The sequence below is a fragment of the Anabas testudineus genome, chromosome 21 (genome assembly GCF_900324465.2).
Source record: "Anabas testudineus chromosome 21, fAnaTes1.2, whole genome shotgun sequence".
Taxonomy (NCBI): Eukaryota; Metazoa; Chordata; class Actinopteri; order Anabantiformes; family Anabantidae; genus Anabas; species Anabas testudineus.
This window is the reverse complement of record NC_046629.1, coordinates 11,710,707-11,730,184: the sequence shown is the minus strand read 5'-3', so window position 1 is coordinate 11,730,184 and position 19,478 is coordinate 11,710,707. Positions and strand designations below refer to the sequence as shown.

General features: G+C 40.4%; 1 pseudogene; it reads left to right on the top strand.

Moving 5' to 3' along the window:
* The window catches only part of LOC113172816, a 60,694-nt pseudogene that overhangs the window by 26,463 nt on the left and 14,753 nt on the right, over positions 1-19,478 (top strand).

Below are 19,478 nucleotides of genomic sequence, written 5' to 3'. Positions count from 1 at the left end.
GTCAGCTGATGAGATAACTCCTATTAACAGATGCTTGTACATTTCACCAGATTATTTCTGAAACGGCTACCGTACTGTAACGGTGACTGGATGACACTATTTGTGTCGTATGTTCAGACAGCCTTGCACCGCTATCATCAACCGACACCGCTGCAGAAACTCCGGTTTTCTAAGTAAAAAGATCAGCCTATTGAAGCATAGTTGGGCACAGCACTGAATAGAGCTCCTGAGTGTAACAAGCCCTTTGTGAACATCTTCCCCTCACACATTGGCTAGCGGCGCTCTGTAAAGCCTGTCTTAACCCTTTCATAAATGTTCCCCTTGTCATTGTCTTAACTGGCCACGGCCTTCTCTTTCTATATACATCTATCCACAGGACCCAGTTCTCTTCACGGGCACCATGAGGAAGAATCTGGACCCTTTCAGGCAGCACACAGATGAGGACCTGTGGAATGCACTCCAAGAGGTACTCCAGCGTGGCTCTGAATGATTCCCCCTGACCGGCCCAGGGGGGGATCCCTCTGTGCCCCTGTACAATGCTGCCATTCAGCCTCCCTGCTCGCCACAAGTCATGGGGGGAAATCCCATTAGGGCCATGGGGCCCAGCTCAATGTGCGGCTTGTAGCTGGGAACCATTGAAAGTGCTGGGGGAGATGTGTTTGGGCAGTCAGGCCAACCGGGATGAAGGCTTCCCCCACAGTGAAGGGCTTCAGCTCCTGGTCTTGCCTTTGAATGGGTTTGGTGGCCTGGATTAAAGCTAGAGGCTGGCCACAAGAGCGCACTGGCCAAGGTCATCAGTGGACCTGGCCCTGCATTGTGCCAGGCGGTTAATGGGTGTGTTTGGATGGCTCTTTAAAGACATCCCCACAGGAAGCCTTTATGCAGGAGTAATGAAGGGTCGGGGCTCTGCTCTCCCTCTCTGCAGGTGCAGATGAAGGCCGTGGTAGAGGAGCTGCCCAATAAGCTGGAGACGGCGCTGACTGAGTCAGGCGCTAACTTCAGCATGGGTCAGAGGCAGCTTGTGTGTTTGGCCAGGGCCAGAAGATCTGCATCCTCATCCTTGATGAGGCCACAACCAATGTAGACCCAAGGTCAGGGGACACTGAAGTCACTATAAAGAAAACATTTTACAGCAAAGGTGGATTAATTTATTCACATGAAGCGTGTTTACTATAAACTAGTGTGACCTAAAGCTTTGAAAGCTTTGTAATTTGAACATGTCTTTCAAAAAAAGACGTGCATTTAACCATCTTTGAAAATATGGAAAATATTGGTCAGAGCATTCATGAAGTCAATTGCTGATAAATGAAATAAAAAATCAGCAATAGGTTGTAATTATACAAAATATGCAAAATCATAAGTCAAATAAACTAAAACGTCAAATCTCCTTTATTTTTGAATGACTGCTACTGCACATACCTTTCTGCTGATGAGCCATTGTTCTGAGTGGAGTAAAATCCCTGCCCAAGGGTCTATAGGAAGAGAGTTTTTTGTGCTGAGGTGTTGTGTTCCTTTCTCCTTTAGAACTGACAGCCTCATTCAGCAGACTGTCCGGGACAAGTTTCAAGTGTGTACAGTCCTCACCATTGCTCACAGGCTTAACGCTATCATTGACTGTGACAGAATACTGGTAAATAATGACACAGTGAATTTCCATTGTACAGCACTTCAGTCAGTATTTTAAATAAGACCGCTCTCCTTTTGTAATCAGTTGTTGGGAACATTTTTACTAACAGGGGTTAGACAAAAACTCTGTGATATTGCTGAGCTGTTCACAGAATTATTGGTGTAAAGTAGACTGCAAAAATTTTTTTTGCATCATTCACTGACACCACTGTACATCAAACACTTCAGATTTAGAGCTTTTCTTCATTGTCAGAGACTTGAAACATAGTCTTTACTTACTTTTAATTCTCTCGCCCTATTTTGGAACAGCTGGGTTGTTTTCCCCCTCACAACATTGCCTCTCATTGAGCTTATGATTGTGATACTTGATCTCTGGCCCTTTCCTGCTACTGCCTGCAGAGGTGCCAATTAGTGCCATTTGGGGCAGCATTTGTTAAGTGTCTATTGAGCACAGGGCTTGACCTGGTGTCTGCTTGGGTACAGAGAGGGTTGCTATGGAAAGCCAAATATCACACAGCGCCGACTGTTTCACACCTACACCCGTGTTAAATGCCCCCAGATTGTCACATACTCCAGAAGGACTATATTGAGACCCACCTGAATTTCGGTGTCCAAATCTTGACCTGCGCCATATTTAGACACAGGTTGTTTTTCAAGATACATCCTCCATCTTCTAGCATTCTGCTGCTAAACTGTCGATTATGACAGCAGCTGCAGAAGTCTCTCTTTCCTACTAAACACCCCCTGAAACTAGGCTTTAGCGCTAACAAACTGTTCATTACTGCTCTAAGGGGATCGAGCTTGTTAAAATTTGTCTGTGATATAATTGTAGTCTTTTCCAAACTGCTTGAAGTGGCACTATTCTTTGTGTGGTTTACATGGCACGTGATGACATAGAAATTATGGTAATTTTCTAGAGTGTCCTAAAGGTGTGATTGTTGGATTTGACTGAGGACCACCCCTGAACCACTGAACTGCCAGGATAAATACATGGATAAATCACTGATCTTCAGTCTGTCAGAGTCAGCGTAGTAGACTTTCACACTGCTAACAGGTTACACTCATTGTCTGTGACCCTGTCGAGTAGAAACAAGCACCAGTGTTTGCTGTTGCATGAGTCACGTAAAATGGATGGTTCAGAGGTGCAGAGAACTACTGTTTCCCCCATTCATCTTGTGCTGTCTGCATGCATCACTCAGCAGTGAAACAGCTGAAATGTCAGTTTTCCCCATAGTAAAGTATACAAGTGGCGGCACACACACACCCAGCATTGTATGCGTGATTGCAGGTTCTGGATGCTGGCAGGATCCAGGAGTATGACGAGCCATATGCGCTGCTCCAGAACCACCGTGGGCTCTTTCACCAGATGGTTCAACAGACAGGCAAAGCTGAGGCAGCCTCACTGCAGCACTGCCAAACAGGTAACCACACCCACCTTTGTCCCAAAATTGGGCTGTCACTAAATAAGAGTCCAGTCCAGCACCCTAATCCCAGACTCTCCCTTTATCTCTAGACTTCATTGCTCACCTCCGAAATAATACAGTTAAGCTACAGAAGATGTGCATAACCCTGACAATGCAAAGACACTTGATTACCATTTTAATTTAAAGTGCCTACTTGGAGCTTTGCAACACCATAACATTAATTTTAAGAGAGAAATTGTCCCTTTGTAGATTTACATCATGCGATTTTATCAAAGAAACTCTCCGTATAATCTTTTTCTTCATAATGTAATTTTCAGATCATTTCAGAGATGATTCTAGAAAAGCAGCTTTCTTTGCACTATATCTATTTTGAAATATTGGGTTTAACTTCATCACGATTCAGGATAAACTTTCTATGGGGATTACTGTAATAGAGAATGTCCATATTTTTTTTTCCATGTGAAATTCATTTGTGATGTATTTCCCCTTCAGACACTCAAAAGATAAGAGCCAGCTATTCATTGTTCAATTCCATTTTGTGTGCATCTGTCTGGGACTACAGATACCATATTGCAACTTCAAACAGGTCTTTGTGAAATAAGAAAAAGTAGGCATCATTTCATTTTCTCTCTGTCCCTGGCACAAATTTATCAGGGGAACTGTATCTTCTCAGCCAGAGGAGTGAAATGAGTAAAATACTGATTTCAAAGACTCAGCACACTGTGGTATTATTTGGTATCGTCTTACCCTGCACACTGGCGGATTGGTAGTGACATTGTTCAAGCCCTTACGTTTTCCTTTCTTTATTGTAGTGTGTTCTCTTTAGATCAGATTACTGCAGCATCCACAACTGTCTAGCGCCACTTATTAAATACTGAAATGGTCCACATGTTGTGTGTCAAGTTTCTATAGTTGTCAGTCAAGGTTTTAATACATTCAATAATCTGATATAAACCTCTAGCGCCTTTGTCCACGTTGAAAGAGAATCACAGAGTAGACAGTTTTTCTGTATGGCTGTGGCCAGCCGTTGTTCAACTGCTTTGCTTCTTTTTCACAAACTTTATGTTTTTTGAAAGCTTTGGTTTCTCAGATTTGCCGTCTATAAAGAAATCAAGCATTTAAGTAAACACTGATATCCTCAGAGACAGCTACTGTTGCACAACTCAGTTAAGAAGCCATTGTTGGAGAAGATTAACTCAAATGAAACAAATAATTATCTCTGATATTTTCTACCTTCAATATTGTTTGGAAGGCTAAATAAGCCACTTTTGCATGCTCCAACGGATGACAAATCCCTTCACCCAGCTCTGACTGGATCTGTCATAAATCGCACCATAACAGATTGTATCTTAGATTGGACTGTGTGCTTGTATTTTGTGACACTGCTTCCCTGATACGCTTCCAGGTTTACACAAACAAAAAGTGGGTGACAGACGCACGCTGTGCCAAGGACATCTGTGTCATCTTTGAGACATCTTTTTGACAGTTTGGAGAGCCTCTGTGGCCCTTGTGCTTTCCATCGCTGACCAAAAGCTTTATAAGATAGATTTATTTACTTTACTCTAAAATGGTTTCAGACACCCACCAGGCACTGTGTAATATGTGGTGCATTTGACTGGCTTTGTCCTTTAATCTCAAACAGAAAAGAGAGAGGTATCTGATGCAGGCTGTGCATTCATTGACAGCACATCACTACACCACTATTTATTGATTACACTGTGCTGTATTTATGTTCAGTGGCAAGAATTGGATTTTGTGGTTTTCTGCATTAGTTTGTCATAAAATGTGATCTGATCTTCATCTAAGTCTAAAGTATTTACAAATATAATGTGCCTAAAGTACTAACTCATAAAAATTCTGATCTTTATTGAGAACAACCATAAAAACCTCATAGTGCTAGTGGAAAAAGTATATGAACCCTTGGAATTACTGCAGAACGACTTTAGCTCCGTCATATTCTTTGGAGATCTCATCACTGTGGCTCTCTTCAAGTCGTTCCATAGCATAGCTCTATTGGGTTGTGGTCTGGGCTCTGTGAATAATGACCTCAAAAAAAACTAACCGGAGTCAGGTGCTAGCATACCTGGAATCCTGTTAAGAAAATTAGTTTGTAGGTGTTGAATGTGCTACTTCGACTGACAAAAAACACTCTTTGCGTTTGCTCCGTACAAGAAGAATACATTTATATAAGCCATGCCTCGCCAAAAGGGATTATTGATCTACAATCAAGAATTGTTGATTTACATATTAATTTACATAAAGCTGGAATGGGTTACATCCATCATTTTAAAGACTATAGAAATTCACCAATCTAAAGTTAGGCAAACAATCTACAAGAAGAAGAAGAAAGAAAGCCTTTAATCGTCATGTCGCATTTACATGCGACAATGAAATTGGTCCTCTGCATTTAACCCATGCCCCTGGAGGGAGCAGTGGGCAACGACATACAGCGCCTGGGGAGCTAGCGCGGAGTGTCTTGCTCAAGCACGGGGTTTGAACCCCGAACCTTCTCCATCTAAGGCCAATGGTCCACCCATTGAGCCACCAGGCTGCCAAAGATTTGAAGGCGTCATTGGAACTGGCTACCATCTGTGTTCAAGAGTCTACAGTGGGTAAAACATTGAACAAGCAGGGTGTCTATGGCAGGACACCACGAAGGAAGCTGCTGCTTATTTAAAAAGAACACTCCTGTAAGCCTGAAGTTTGCCAAAGAGCACACTGACACTCCACAGCAGTGTTGGCAAAATGTTTTGTGGACTGATGAAACTAAGATTGAACTATTTTGAAAGAACACACAGCACTACATCTGGTGTAAAAAGGTCACTTCATATCATCATAAAAACATCATCCCAACTGTAAAGTATGGTGGAGGAACATCATGATTTGGGTCTGCTCTGCCGCATCAGGACCAACTTAAAGATGAATTCCCAAGTGTTTCAAAAAATGTTTTAGAATGATGTGAGAATGTCTGAACGTCAGCTGAAACTCTGTAGAAGTTGGGTGATACAAAAAGGACAATGACCCAAAACACCGGACCAAGTCCACAACAGAATGGCTTCAGAAAAATAAAAACTGCCAAGTCTGAGCCCAGACCTCAACCCAATAGAGCTATGCTATGGAACGACTTGAAGAGAGCCACATTGATGAGATCTCCAAAGAATATGACGGAGCTAAAGTCATTCTGCAGTAATTCCAAGGGTTCATATACTTTTTCCACTAGCACTATGAGGTTTTTATGGTTGTTCTCAATAAAGACATGAAAGATCTGAATTTGTTTGTGTTATTATTTCAGGCACATTATATTTGTTAATACTTTTGACTTAAATGAAGATCAGATCACATTTTATGACAAATTAATGCAGAAAACCATGAAATTCCAAAGGTTCACACAAGTTTTCTTGACACTGTATGTGTGTTCTGGCACCCATGTAGAAAAGAGTTCAAATATTGGCTATGTCTGTCATTACTGTGTTGTCACTAATTATTGTGCCTTAATTAGGCTATTGATTCTTTGTAATTGCACTGTTTCTATTGAACAGTCCTGCACTTTGGTCATAGTGGTTTTGTGTCTTCAGCTCTTGTGAAGAAGTCACCTTAAAATGCGTTGAAATGCAAAATGTCCTTTGCTGACATAGACACCCAGGAACATTGAACAGATTTTAAATTTATTGTCTATACAAGATCTTGAATACTTATAACTGCATTTATTTACACTTTCTATATCTTTACATATCTTAATCTGTGAGTTTTGTTACACGTAATGTTGCACTGAGTTTGCACTTTTTAGTTATTTAGCCATAAATAAGTGACACTTATATGCACACTTATAATATATGTAATATAGTAGATGGTATTGAAAGTGCATATAATAAAAATAAACATTTCTCCAGTTTCAGTAATGTCTTTCATTCTGCTTTTAAAACACTGTTGTCATATAAGAGTGACTCACTAACCATTTCCTCCTGCTGTTTCTCATCCTATATTCAGTGTGAATTTGTGTTTGCCTCAGGTCAGCGGTTACAAATGGTTTTGACCGCAGTACTACAAATTGGCGAGTGGTTAAGGAAAACAACCTAGTGATTATTGTGTTGAGTAAAGTGATTTTCAAATTGTGTTTTCACCGTGGTAAAGTGGTGCAGCTATTTACGCCTTTATTTTAACATGTTGATAGTGCAATATGACAATTAAAATCTAATTACATTCTTATTTTTTCATCATCAGCTCAATTAGGAAAGAGCTGTTTAATTTGCCGTCATACAGACGAGAGCAGAGCTGATGATTACACATTCAGAGATGGCTGTCAATAAACACTTAGCTTGCTATAAAAGGCAGTATTTAACCAGGCCCAGATTTGGGTTGTGAACTATGGGACATCAGTTCCTTTAAAAGCTGAGTGATTTACACAATTCATTAAAGCCAGTGAATCTTCAGCCAGCATCATATTAAATGGTTACTTACTCTCAAATAGCCCCTTGGGAGTTGAATTGTTGGCTTGCGGATAGATTAAAGTTTACATTGAAAAGAGAAATTGAATTCAGAGGTAATCAATAGCATAATGGGCCAGTGAGAGGAGCCTGCTGCCTGAAATGAAATTACCATATTTTTAATCTTAATTTTCCACTCTGTTTATCTGACAGTGTGGATGTGCAATCCAAACAGATAATGAGAGAGTGGGATATTGACAGTGGGGTCCTCTGGAGTGCTTGTTTCAGTGATTAAACGCTGTGATCTGTGATTACTTTGTGTCGGGTGTCAGGCTGGCGGCCAGGGCCCGGGGAGACACAGGCACATAGCAGCTGGAGCATCATGGGTCTCTGAGGTACTAATGCACCTGACACAGCATTGACAGCATCCGAAACCCTATCAGGGACTGCACCACACGGCAGATGCCACAATAGGAACACTCATGGCGCTATCTACATCAGAGTCAGCATATATCCTCTCTGCTACCCCCTCGATAACAGCCAACACAAGAATGGCGACAACAAAGTTTGCACAATAAGTATTATTAGCCAGATACCTTCCCTTCGTCGTCCAATAATAGCGCCATTTTAAAACATATCTGAATAGGTGTGAAAATAGCAATGCCGTCAACATAGTGCTGATATAGCTTTAATAAATACGTTTCTGAGAAACCTGGCTGTTCTCACAATGAAGTTTAATCCCAAAGAAATAAAACACAAAATAAGAGTCAGCACAATGTAGAGGCAGTGAATGAAAATTGTAGCTTCCACTCTTAAAGAGAGAAGTCATGCGTTGGTGCTGATTTGAGCGTGTGATACATGTTCTATTCAGTTAAAGATGTTTTATTGTGAGTTGAGAGAAGAATAATGTAACAAGTATCTGTAAGAGCTGAAAGTGGTTGAAATTGTTTAAGGTTGTTTTGTTACAGGCCAATAAATAAGTAGTCTGAAGGCCATTCTGGGTTGAGGAGACAATGTTTTCACAAACTTTCTGTTGTGCCAGCATTTTCTTTTGTGATGGATACTGCTGTTTGACAAATGGAAACAAATTGCATGGTGCAGGCGTCTGAATGGCAGGGAGTTGGGGTGTGTCAAACCCGGTGCTGAAAGATGATGAAGCGAGAGCCTCAGGTTTTTGTGGGCAACTCAGACCTGACTGATCCCAGCATAAAGTACTTGTTGAAGAGAAGGAGAAAAGGAGAACAGGATTTCGACAGGCTGCAGTGAAATTAGGAGAATTGACTATGGCGGCTTTGTTCCTTTCTGGTGACATGGGGTGGGGGAGATGGGGAGACTGGAGCGATTCCCCAGAGACTCTGCGCTCAGCCTTTCTAAAGTGACTCCAAACTGAATATCTGACAAGTTCCCAAGGCCTGACATGATGCTGTGTGGAGCTAAGAAAAACAAACAACAAATAGCACATTTTTAAAATACATGTGGTGACACTTGATGTAGTGTGTTAGGAAATAGCTTTTTATCTTGTTAAAAATAGGCGCTCATTCGGAATATGTTGTTGCTATATTTTATAGATCATCGCAACAACCTAGTTAGACCTAGTTTCTCCCGTGGCAGACTTTGTGAAAGTTGAAGTATCAAATGTTGACTTCCAACTTCCAACTATTAGTTGCTCTTTTAGTTTAGCACCGTAAACAAACGCAAACATTAACTGCAAGTTGTTCCTCCCAGCATGCACACATGTGGTTTAATAAGCCACACTGTATCATGGTGCATCAGCAGTTTAGTGATCACCCCGGCCTGGCCTTATGGACTGGCCGACTAATACTGCAACAAACAGTAATTATAGGTCACACGTGGATGATTATGCTTCGTAAACTCTCCAGGCTGTGGTTTGTTTTGAACTCTGTTGAGCGTGACTATGTTTAACTTTCAAGCCTTTCTGTACAACATTTATACAGATTAAAGATCATCATAAAGTTGCTAACTGAAATAGGATATGGAGAAATTTAAATTTAAAGAAACACAACAAGTGATCTCCAGAAAGCCTGGATTTTTGCCAATGTACCTGTCCCTGCTACTTTGAACTAAACTGGCTAACGTGGTCCTTTGAGAAACCACCAAATAGGAAACCTCTTTGCATGCTTTAGTCTTAAATCCTGGGCATGCTCTGTCACCTTCCAAAAGTGCCGTTTTATTCTTCGACTGCCAGAGAAAGAAGCAAAGTGGAGGGCTAAACAATAGCAGAGGGCTTATCTCATCAGTAAATAAGGCTTATTGCTTAAAGCTATAAAAGGCTGTACTTATTGGTGATGTCATTCCTTTGTGGACGACTGACGAAGCTTGAGGCGGGGGGCATAATGTGAGTGTGAATGTGTGTGTGTGTCTAGAGGAGGGGGCCTGATCCGCCAAACTCAAGAGTTTCTAGCCCTGCAGAGTTTGATATGATTTAAAATGTATAACTTATAATTTAACTGCTGCTGCACTAAAATTGCAGTCTTTGGTGGTAAACTAACCCAAATGTACTTCAAAGTTCCATCTTGCCAGGGGCCTTTTATCCGTGGCTATGAGAGCGGTTGATGTTCTGTGCATGTAAACGTGCAGCTTTGGGTAAAGGTGGAGACAGCTTGTGTCCCCCATTATTGTCTGGTTGCATTTACGTGGGTCCAAGGGCCCACTGTGTCTTTTCGGGTTACTTTCTCATCATTTCTCCTAATGTAGAGACCCACAGGGTTGGTGGCAAGTGCACAATGCGGCTGTTGTATGGTTACTGTCAGCTCTCTCAAATAAGGCTTCCTGTTCATTAGACTTCTTTTCACCTCCGCACAATGCGCCGGCTTTGCAGCAATAGTGAGTCGACGCCCATCTCTTCAATGCCATGTGAATAGTTCTAAATAGTGTTTATGCAAGCCATTGTTGTCTATTGTGTGTCCAGTCTTAATGCACAGTGATTTGGCTGCTTTTGTAGCCTGGGATACATTATCTTGCTTATGTGGCTTCAGATGCATGCTTGGCCTCTGAGCCAGTAAACAGTCTAAAAGTTGAGTCCCTATGGACAAAGCTGGAGATGCCTGATAAAGTGAGACGGAGTATACTTACTGGCACATTTCATGTCTCTCGATAATTACTCAAACGATGTATTCTCCGTCTCTTCTGAACTTTGTAGTTCCATCACTTTGTACATTTTTGAGTTGCACTTTTGATGATTTCCACGACTTAAAAGCTGTTTTTTCTTGTGTTTTTCCTAGGAAATCTAACAATAGACAGTTTGGAAAAGAAAGTGAAACTTTACCTTAAAGCTGATTTTAAGTCACATTCTGTGAAAATCTTTTTTTTTTTTTCCCAAAACATACATAGTAAATTTGATGCTGTTGCTTTCAAAGATTAGACTGACATTATCTGTTGCACATCTGGTGAAGAATGTCTATTCAGTAGGGAGATGTATTTAAACCCTGTGTCTTTATTCTTCAAACCGTCAGTGTGAAAATGAAAGGGAAATGCAGATAGACAGCCAGGTGGATAATCTGACATACATCACCATCAAAGAATAAAAAGTTTTATATCTTGATGATAATGTCAAAATGATGTGTCTTCTAATGGAAATTTTATGTCTCATGACTCTCATCGGTTACTTTAAAATGGATTCCTGTTGTTACCCACGTGTCTGTATCGTGACAGGGTTGATTAAGTTGAAGTTGAGGATAGGAAGCAAAATGATACAACAACATACAACTGCATTTGGCTTTTAATGTGTACATTTCTGTCTGTGGCTCATCTTTGACAATACTATTCACATCAAAATAGTCCCTGGCTAACCTTTTTATCGTTAGGTTTCCGCTGGAGACGTTTGGAAGATGTTTTTTCTTACATTGAGTTAATTTTGATTTTAAAAATTGGGGTTTATGACTGAAAGCAGGCAGCACCTAAAATCTTTCTCCAAAAGAAAACAAAATAAGCCTGAAAAATGAGAGTAGGAATAGGCAGCATATTATATCCTTCATCTGTTTGTAGTATTGTTCAAGAGAGGATATACATCACCTCCAGAGAGTAACTGATAGGGCCCAACTATTCACTGCTTGGATAGATGCACAAAAGCAGAAGATATCTGCAGCACAGATTACATTATACTCATTTCAAAAGCATTCACAGTCAAGTATGCAGAACAGAAAAAAAGATGCTTTTAATGGCGGCCAATGATTACAGGTGAGAGATGTAACTGATAGTTGGCCCTATTATTGTTCGGAGATTTGGTGTATTTGACCCCCTAAAGCATTCTGCTGCCAAGGGAATTTAAAACAAGCCCGCGACTCGGAGGAAAGGAATGTTATGATTGCTCTCCGTGACACTGATACAACACTGTCACATCTCTGACCCCAGATTATGGGAGAAGCTTCTCTGTGACAGAGCCGGGTCGCACTACATGAACACTTAGCGACTTACGTGTCAGAGATCGACTAGATGCTGCTTTATCTTTGATTGCCACATCCCCTTACACTCATGCTGCTGCTTATACATCCATCCATTAGCCCACCAGGTGTATTTCACATTTCATATAATGAACTGTAGTCATGAGTTAATTTGTTGCCTACAACGATGCTCCTTGAAGCATTTTTTATATTCATTTATTTATTTTTTTATACCATAGTAGTGATGTTGACTTGTGTTGCTCCTGGGCTGATATTTTCATTAAGGACCTTCTTATCTAATAATGAAATAAAGAATCAGTTTCTTGCCCAATGCTATTACCTCCCACAAATCAAAAGGTTTTCAGTGTAATGTCTTGCCTCCCATACCAGTTAATTAGGTAGCGTTGTACTACATACTAATGCCACTTTGATGAGAATAATCGGAGACAATAAACCTTGTCTTTTTTGTGTCCTTATGCAAGCCCTCTTAATTAATATCAGCAAATACAAACCAAAGTTAATTGAAATTTAAATGTCCCATCTTTATAGTTTACAATAATACAATCGCTAGTGTTTTGTTGCTGTTGTTGAATTACTATAATAGCTGGCATCATATCTCTATTTAGTATTCCATTGATCATGCTCAGGGATGCAGCACAAATAGAAAAGAAGGAAGTGTCTTTGCCATGAGTAAACGCAGGAGACAATATATGCAACCCCATCATTGATTTATGCGGAGACATTAATATTCACACTTCTTCAGATAATCATAGCAAGGTGTACATGATTTGTTTTCATTGATTAAGTGACATTGCTTGAGCATCTCTCATCATGGTTATTAATATAGTTTGAATTGATATTATTTCGGCATTAACAACAATTTCACCAAGTGTGGGATATTACAGGACTGGATGCATAAGAGTAGCATCTGTGTGGCAGAAAGCTTTAATCAGAACCCAGTTTGATGCAAAATCTTTACAACCTTAATCAATCTTTATGGATGAGCTTTTCAAATTGTATATGCAATTTTGAATAGTATAGTTTTAAAGAGGCTGTGCCCTCCTGTCAGATACCTGATATGTTTTGCAAATTACAAATCCTTCTAGGAATATGAATTAGGTTGTGTAACCCGAGGGTTTCTTTCATTCATGGTATACACAGTTCAGATTTCACTTGGTTTGCATGAATTCTTAGCACCGGCTCATGTAATCGGGCCGATAATTCCCAACTAGCATGAGATCGTAGTACACAGAACCCTCAACAAAGCATAATCTGGCACTCCACTATTTCATAAGGATTTTTTTTTGTTATCGTATGTCTTTTGTCATATTGGCCCATGAACAGAAATAGCTAAACAAAATAAATAAATAGATAAACAGTGGGTTGTCTTTATAGCCTTTATGCAGTAATATTTCTGAGCCAAGAACATTTCTGAAGTTAACAGTATTTATGTTCCGGTAGCGTTGGTCACAGTCTGTCACACATTATTTGCATCTGCATGTCCGATTAACAAATATGACATATTCCTAAGATCAGGCTCCTAGCACTCTAACCACCCACCATGGCAATTAACTGTCTACTAATCTAACAAGCGTAACACACATGCCTGATGCAAGCCAGTAGAATATCAAGCTGCTCTCCTCGATGTATCCCTGTTTACCCTGTAGATCCACTGTGAACACACAGTACACATGTGCAGGATAATTTGTTTGAAATGTTAATTGACTCTGGACTGAGGAGCTTTACTCTCACTATGTTGTGTGTTTATGCTGGAGTGCAACTGGCCTTAGAAATCCACTAGGGATTGAGAGAGCTGTCCTTGCACGCGAGAGACTAGTGAGACCTTGACTAAGGTAAATGACCTCTCAGGTAAATTTAATGGGCTTTTTTGTGTCTTGAGGACTGTTGGTAGTGAATCTGCAGAAATCATTAGCTGCAATAGCCTCAGTGTGTATGCGTGAATATGGCAAAAATAATAGCTTGCAAATGCTTGAATACTTACAAAGACAGGTCCCAGATGGTGAAGATAGACCACGCATATTACATTCAGTGATTGTTGTTGTGAACCAGGGTAGATGACAACTGGATTTACAAGAGGACAAGAGACTAGTACATGTACATGTATTTCTAAAGAAGAAAAAAAAGTACAAATTCACATTATGTGTTTGTTCCAGTAAGTGATGCTAACGTCATTAACATTGCTGTAAATGTAGATCCACGTCAGTAATATTACAGTGGCTATGGATTTCGAGAATTTTATCCAACATGGCATCTGAAGGTTGAAGGGTTTCGTGGTAAATCCAGACAGTTTTTTTTTTTTTTTTTTTACAGCACGATTACCACCAAACTAAACTATCTATTCTACTTATTTCTAAAAAAGCATTGACCGTCGGGGCATAGCCAATATGGAGGTTAATCCATTCTAGTGTCTATACTATGGGATGCTTATGGAAGCATATTTGCTTAGGGCAGCCATGCAAATTATTACTTACAGCCCTGTAAGCTGATAACACAAATTAGATACCCATTAAAGTTGAACAATGTATATAGAATGAGGAGCGATTGCAAGTGATACCTGAAGGGATGCTTAAGTCGTATGGCACTAAAATATGCCTCATGCTTGCAAACTTCAAAAGTGGAGAGATGTTTATCCTTGGGATTGGAAGATGCATAATAGTAATCTCATATGCACAGAGGCAGCTGCCAGGTGGAGGATAGCACACTGCATGTTTATGAATAGAAATCATTACAGGGACTGGGGAGCATACTGGCATGAACCAGTGACACAGAACTTTTTTTATCATCTACCCAACCCACACTAAGCCTTTTAAAAGTTCATGTGCTTAAATGTTTAGTATGTCTTTAATTTAGCTGTGGTCATTCTGGGCTGTGTTTTTCTTCTGTCTTTGTGCTCGTTGAATGGTACAATATTAGTTAAAGTCTGTCTAACTTTAAATCTTGACCTGAATGTGGTTCTGGAGTTGGACACAACAAGGCTGCTAATGTGATCCTGCCACCCGAGGGTCCTGTGAAATCCAAAACATAACAGCTTTAACAGCAGCATCGCAACTCCGCTGGGCCTCTGCCTTCACTAGCTCCTGCCCTTATCAGATGAGCCACTTTAATTCATGTGCCAAACACCTCTCCGAGAGTGAATACAAATGTTCAGCAGCTCTTAAGGAGTGGAAGCAGCGTTTGTGGTGTGACGAGAGAGGAAGTGCTTCAGGCCCGTTTGGGAGCCCTGGCTAATTCTACCTTTGACTTTCCTGTTGTTGTCTTTGAGTCCCTTTCCCTTTCTGCTCCTCTGGCTGGCTGATAGTTAGGGATTCATCTTAAACCCCCCCTTTGTCTGACGGACCGTGGAGTCAGCAGTTATTCTTCAACTGACGACTTTCAATGCATGGCGGTGAAAGAGATGAAGCTGAAACACAAAGGCAAATTAAGGGTACAAAAACACTCACTATTGTCCCATTGTTGAGGGTCACAAATCGTCAAGTAAAAGCAACACAGCATGGTTGAAATGTATTCACCTCCATCCCTTTCCCCCCTCCCTTCCTTCTCCTCTCTTTATATTCATTAGATTCATTATAGGCCACAAAGGATTGCCAACAAAACAGCTTGTGATTTTAGTTGAATTCATCCCCCTCTGAGGCCTGCAGGGAAATTAAAGTAGGTGACTATCACTGGAGGGGGAGCAGGCTTGACACATCTGAAGCTTTTAGTGATGCTAATAGCCAAGCGTATCCAAAATACACAGGAGCTGACCTCAAACAGATTGTGGGGGTTTAAAATCATTAGTTTGCAAATGAAGCGAAAGTACATTGGTTCTATGGTAGAATCAGCCCACTCTGAACCTTTGATTAGTGTTTGTCAACTCCCCTTTCTCTTCATACTCCCCCGCCCACTTGCAATCCAGAAATTAATAAAGGAGACATAGCGACACTTTGGAGGGAAACGCTTGCATCTCCAGCACCTGTTAAACAAATGCACTTAAGGCAGGAATCAAATTGCAGGCAGGTTTAAATTGGTGTAAAATCTTCATTTAGATGATGTCCCCGGGGCCTGCTTATTACTTGAGATTTATATAGCATTAGTTCTGCCTCGCAAATGTGGTGCACCATTCCACCTCAGTGAAATATGAAGAGGTTTGATAAAGAGCTACAACAGATTCTCTCATTAAAAAACCTAAACCTTTTAAAGATTCATTAATTTAACTTGTGGCATGCAGCTCTGACATGCACAGAGTTCTGTGCTTGTGCCCTTGAGCGCTGTATGTTATACAGTGTAAGATGTTCCTGTGGCTCGTCGGCATAGGTCTCTCAGAGGAAGTGCGCTGACAAATTAAACTACCTGTGACGCTGAATACATGTCATTGCATTGCCGATCTTTATTTTAAAGCATGTAGTGATGCTAGACTGAGCTAAATATAAAGAATTGTGCAAATTTCTCTGCACCTGTTGTTGTTTTTGAAGTGGATTACACTTGCTATCACATGTCAGGTTGCAGAGAGTGACACACATCATCGCGAAGGCTGGAAGGAAGTGGCCACAAAGGCATCTCATTTGCAGCAGTGCTCCCATTGAGTATCCCTGTTTCAATCACCAATCTGTTTTGTTCTCAATCCTTTTCAATTTGTTTACATTTGGCCCCTGCTGGAGAGAGACAGTGTATTGATTTATTGTTCCTGTTCCTGAGACTGGCGTTAAAAGTGCACAAGGCCCCCCCGTCTTCAGGCCCTGCTCTCACATTGTGTCGCCTGGTTGCTGGCTTCTGTTGCAGAGACAGGCCAGGGAAAGGCCCTGCCCCAGCATCACAAGGACCTCACAAGAAAAAAAAAAACAAAAAAAACTCAACAGCACGAAGGCCTGAGAGACAGCGCTGCTGTACAATGTAGTTGTGAGTGAATAGCACAAGCCGTGGGACGTTTGCCTCCCACAGCGTGCCGATTAGTTTTTTTTTATTTTGCTGTGGTTTTTCATCAAAATTCTCCAGAGTCCATCTAATCATAATATGATAATTGTAGTATACTGTATTTTAATTACATGAATTATATGCTATAATATCAAATATCATTTCATGAGAACTAGAGAAGTGTGTGTGTAGGTGTGAAAGCATTTTTTTTTCTTCCACCATGGTGGCTTTTATGACATTGCCTATTGCAGATTGATATTTTTATGAAAAGCACCTGTCTGAAATTCTACAGAACAATTTATGAGTGAAAAGAATCATTTCAGATGAAAGTTGAAATGCTTTTGTAAAATGGCCTTTCTCTCCTCCCGCTTGAAGATAAACAATTTCCCATGAATATATGGCTGGGCTCCCTATCTATCACAAAAATCAGAATGTGTCCCATACTGAGCCTATTGTAGTCTATTAAAAGAAATCCTTCCCTGTGGCAACCATTTTGCAGGTTTCAAGTAGATAAATGCCTTGCAAGAGGGATAAGAATGCATTTCTACAAAACTGCATTAAATAGTAATGTTTGTCAACTACTCCGATAAAAACTTCACAGTCACAATTCTTTTTAGAGGCAGCAAATGCATTGGCAATGTGTAAAGCTGATTGGTCTGGGGAGGCTGCCTACAGGTTAGCAGGCCTCATTTCCAATCTCTGACAGCAATATGTGTCGCTGTGCGCTTCATCCCGATTGCTCATGTTGAACACAAACCATGGTCACTCTATATATGGAAATCTCTGTCTTCGGGGCGAAAAAAAATTAAAAAGGTGAGATTGGCACTTTAACCTCCATGCCCCCCTGAAAATATGTTTTAGTCTGATACATTATACTACTGCGAATTATTTATCAAGAAGATACAAGCTTGATATTTCAAAAAAATAATGAGATGTTGAGGTGGCAGCTGGAATGTTCTGGTCCAGCGAGCAGCATCTATGAATCGGGGGAAATGAAGTAAATATGGCGGGCTGGGACACACCATGCTCTGAATGTGAAAGAGTTGAGTGTTGCGTTTTGGTTGCACTGGCCAAAACCTAGAAATCGTTCTTTTGTGGCTGTCTTTTAGTCTTTTTTTCTGGAGAGACCAGATGTATCCTTGCCGTGCTGTACCAGTTATGGTAAAACAGTCATATGTTTGCTAATTTAAGTTTCAAAGAAAACATTGTTTGCCCAAATGCATAAAGCACTACGATTGTATACAGCAGATAAACATCAAATGAGTTAGAAAATTAAATGTAATGCATATTTAATGCATAATCATACCTATTTGCGGTTATTGAATCACTCAGATGATGTCGAGTGTCCAACACGGAAACTGGAATCTGTCAGGTATAAACAAAACAAGCGCTGTGCTAAGTTGAGTTGAAAGAGCCCACCTGTCGGCACGCTGCATTCAGAGAACAAGTCATGCGGTTGTTGCAGTTCATACAACCGAGTGAAGAGAAGAAATCCATTCACACTCTTTGAATGCCGTTGAAGTGTGTCTCTCCTCAGATGACTGTTATTTGAATGAATAAAAGAGAGAACGGGCTGTGTATTAATTCATTTCAGACCCTGTCAGTCATTGTTTTCACTCCACTGTTAGTCCCTCACGCTGTGATGCACACACAGTAATCAAGGTGAACCATGACTTGTCTGACTTTTAAAGTAACACGTTTTTCTTCACAACCTATTCAAATCGGCACAATGTCATTTCAAACTGAGCTATGATTTTAGAGAGATGTGATCATTCTCTTTTTTTTATGCCTTTTATGGAGAGGACTTGAGTATGATACACAATTCTGTTAATGTAAGAAAAATAAATTAAGATATTTGACTTTGACTTGTATTTCAGTCAAGTATTTCAACTTGTTGACTGAATTAGTCAAATAAAAAGGCAAAAGAAATTGGTTTATTTCAGAGCTCCCCCCCCCCCCCCCTCCCCATCCCAAACTCTTGTCTTTGTTTTGATTTATTTCATCCTCTCAGAACATCCCATTGCTTTTCAGGGCCCCCTTTGTTCTTGGTGAAGGGGTCTTTTATTTGGGCGAAATCTCCCATCTCAGACCAGCGCTTTGCCTTGATGCAGATCTTCATTAATCTCCGGGGCCGCTGTGGGCTCTGCAGCAGCCTGCCGTTTTGATGGGAATTGAATTTGATACCGTATTGTGGCTTGTATGCATGCTAACAATGGCCTGTGTTCCTTCCTGTGTCTGTGCACAATCAGAGAGACCCAATTAAATAATTTGGTACAATAAAGGGGAACAAAAGGATACCCAGGCATAAAGTGAGGGCTCCAACATTTGCATTCTACCTATTTCTGTATCATGTTAATTAATTCGCTTTGAAACCACAAGGGAAGGCACAATGGAAAATACAGTAGTGCAGCTCATTTCAAAGTATGTCTGAGGTTGCTTTACATTCAGGTGACGTGCTGAATCAACATTTTACAATAGAGAATTCACATTTTCCTATGAAGCTCCAGACAAAAAAAAAAAAAAAACTTTTCTTATTTTTATATACAGATTGTTTTGTAAAGTAAACGTTATACTGGTGAACCATTATTTCAATTTTTCATGTTCTGTGGTAAATAATAAAAGGCTCAGTATCACAGTTGAATAGAATAATCTAAAATGACGGTTAAGATAACCTGCTCTTAATTAACATTGTG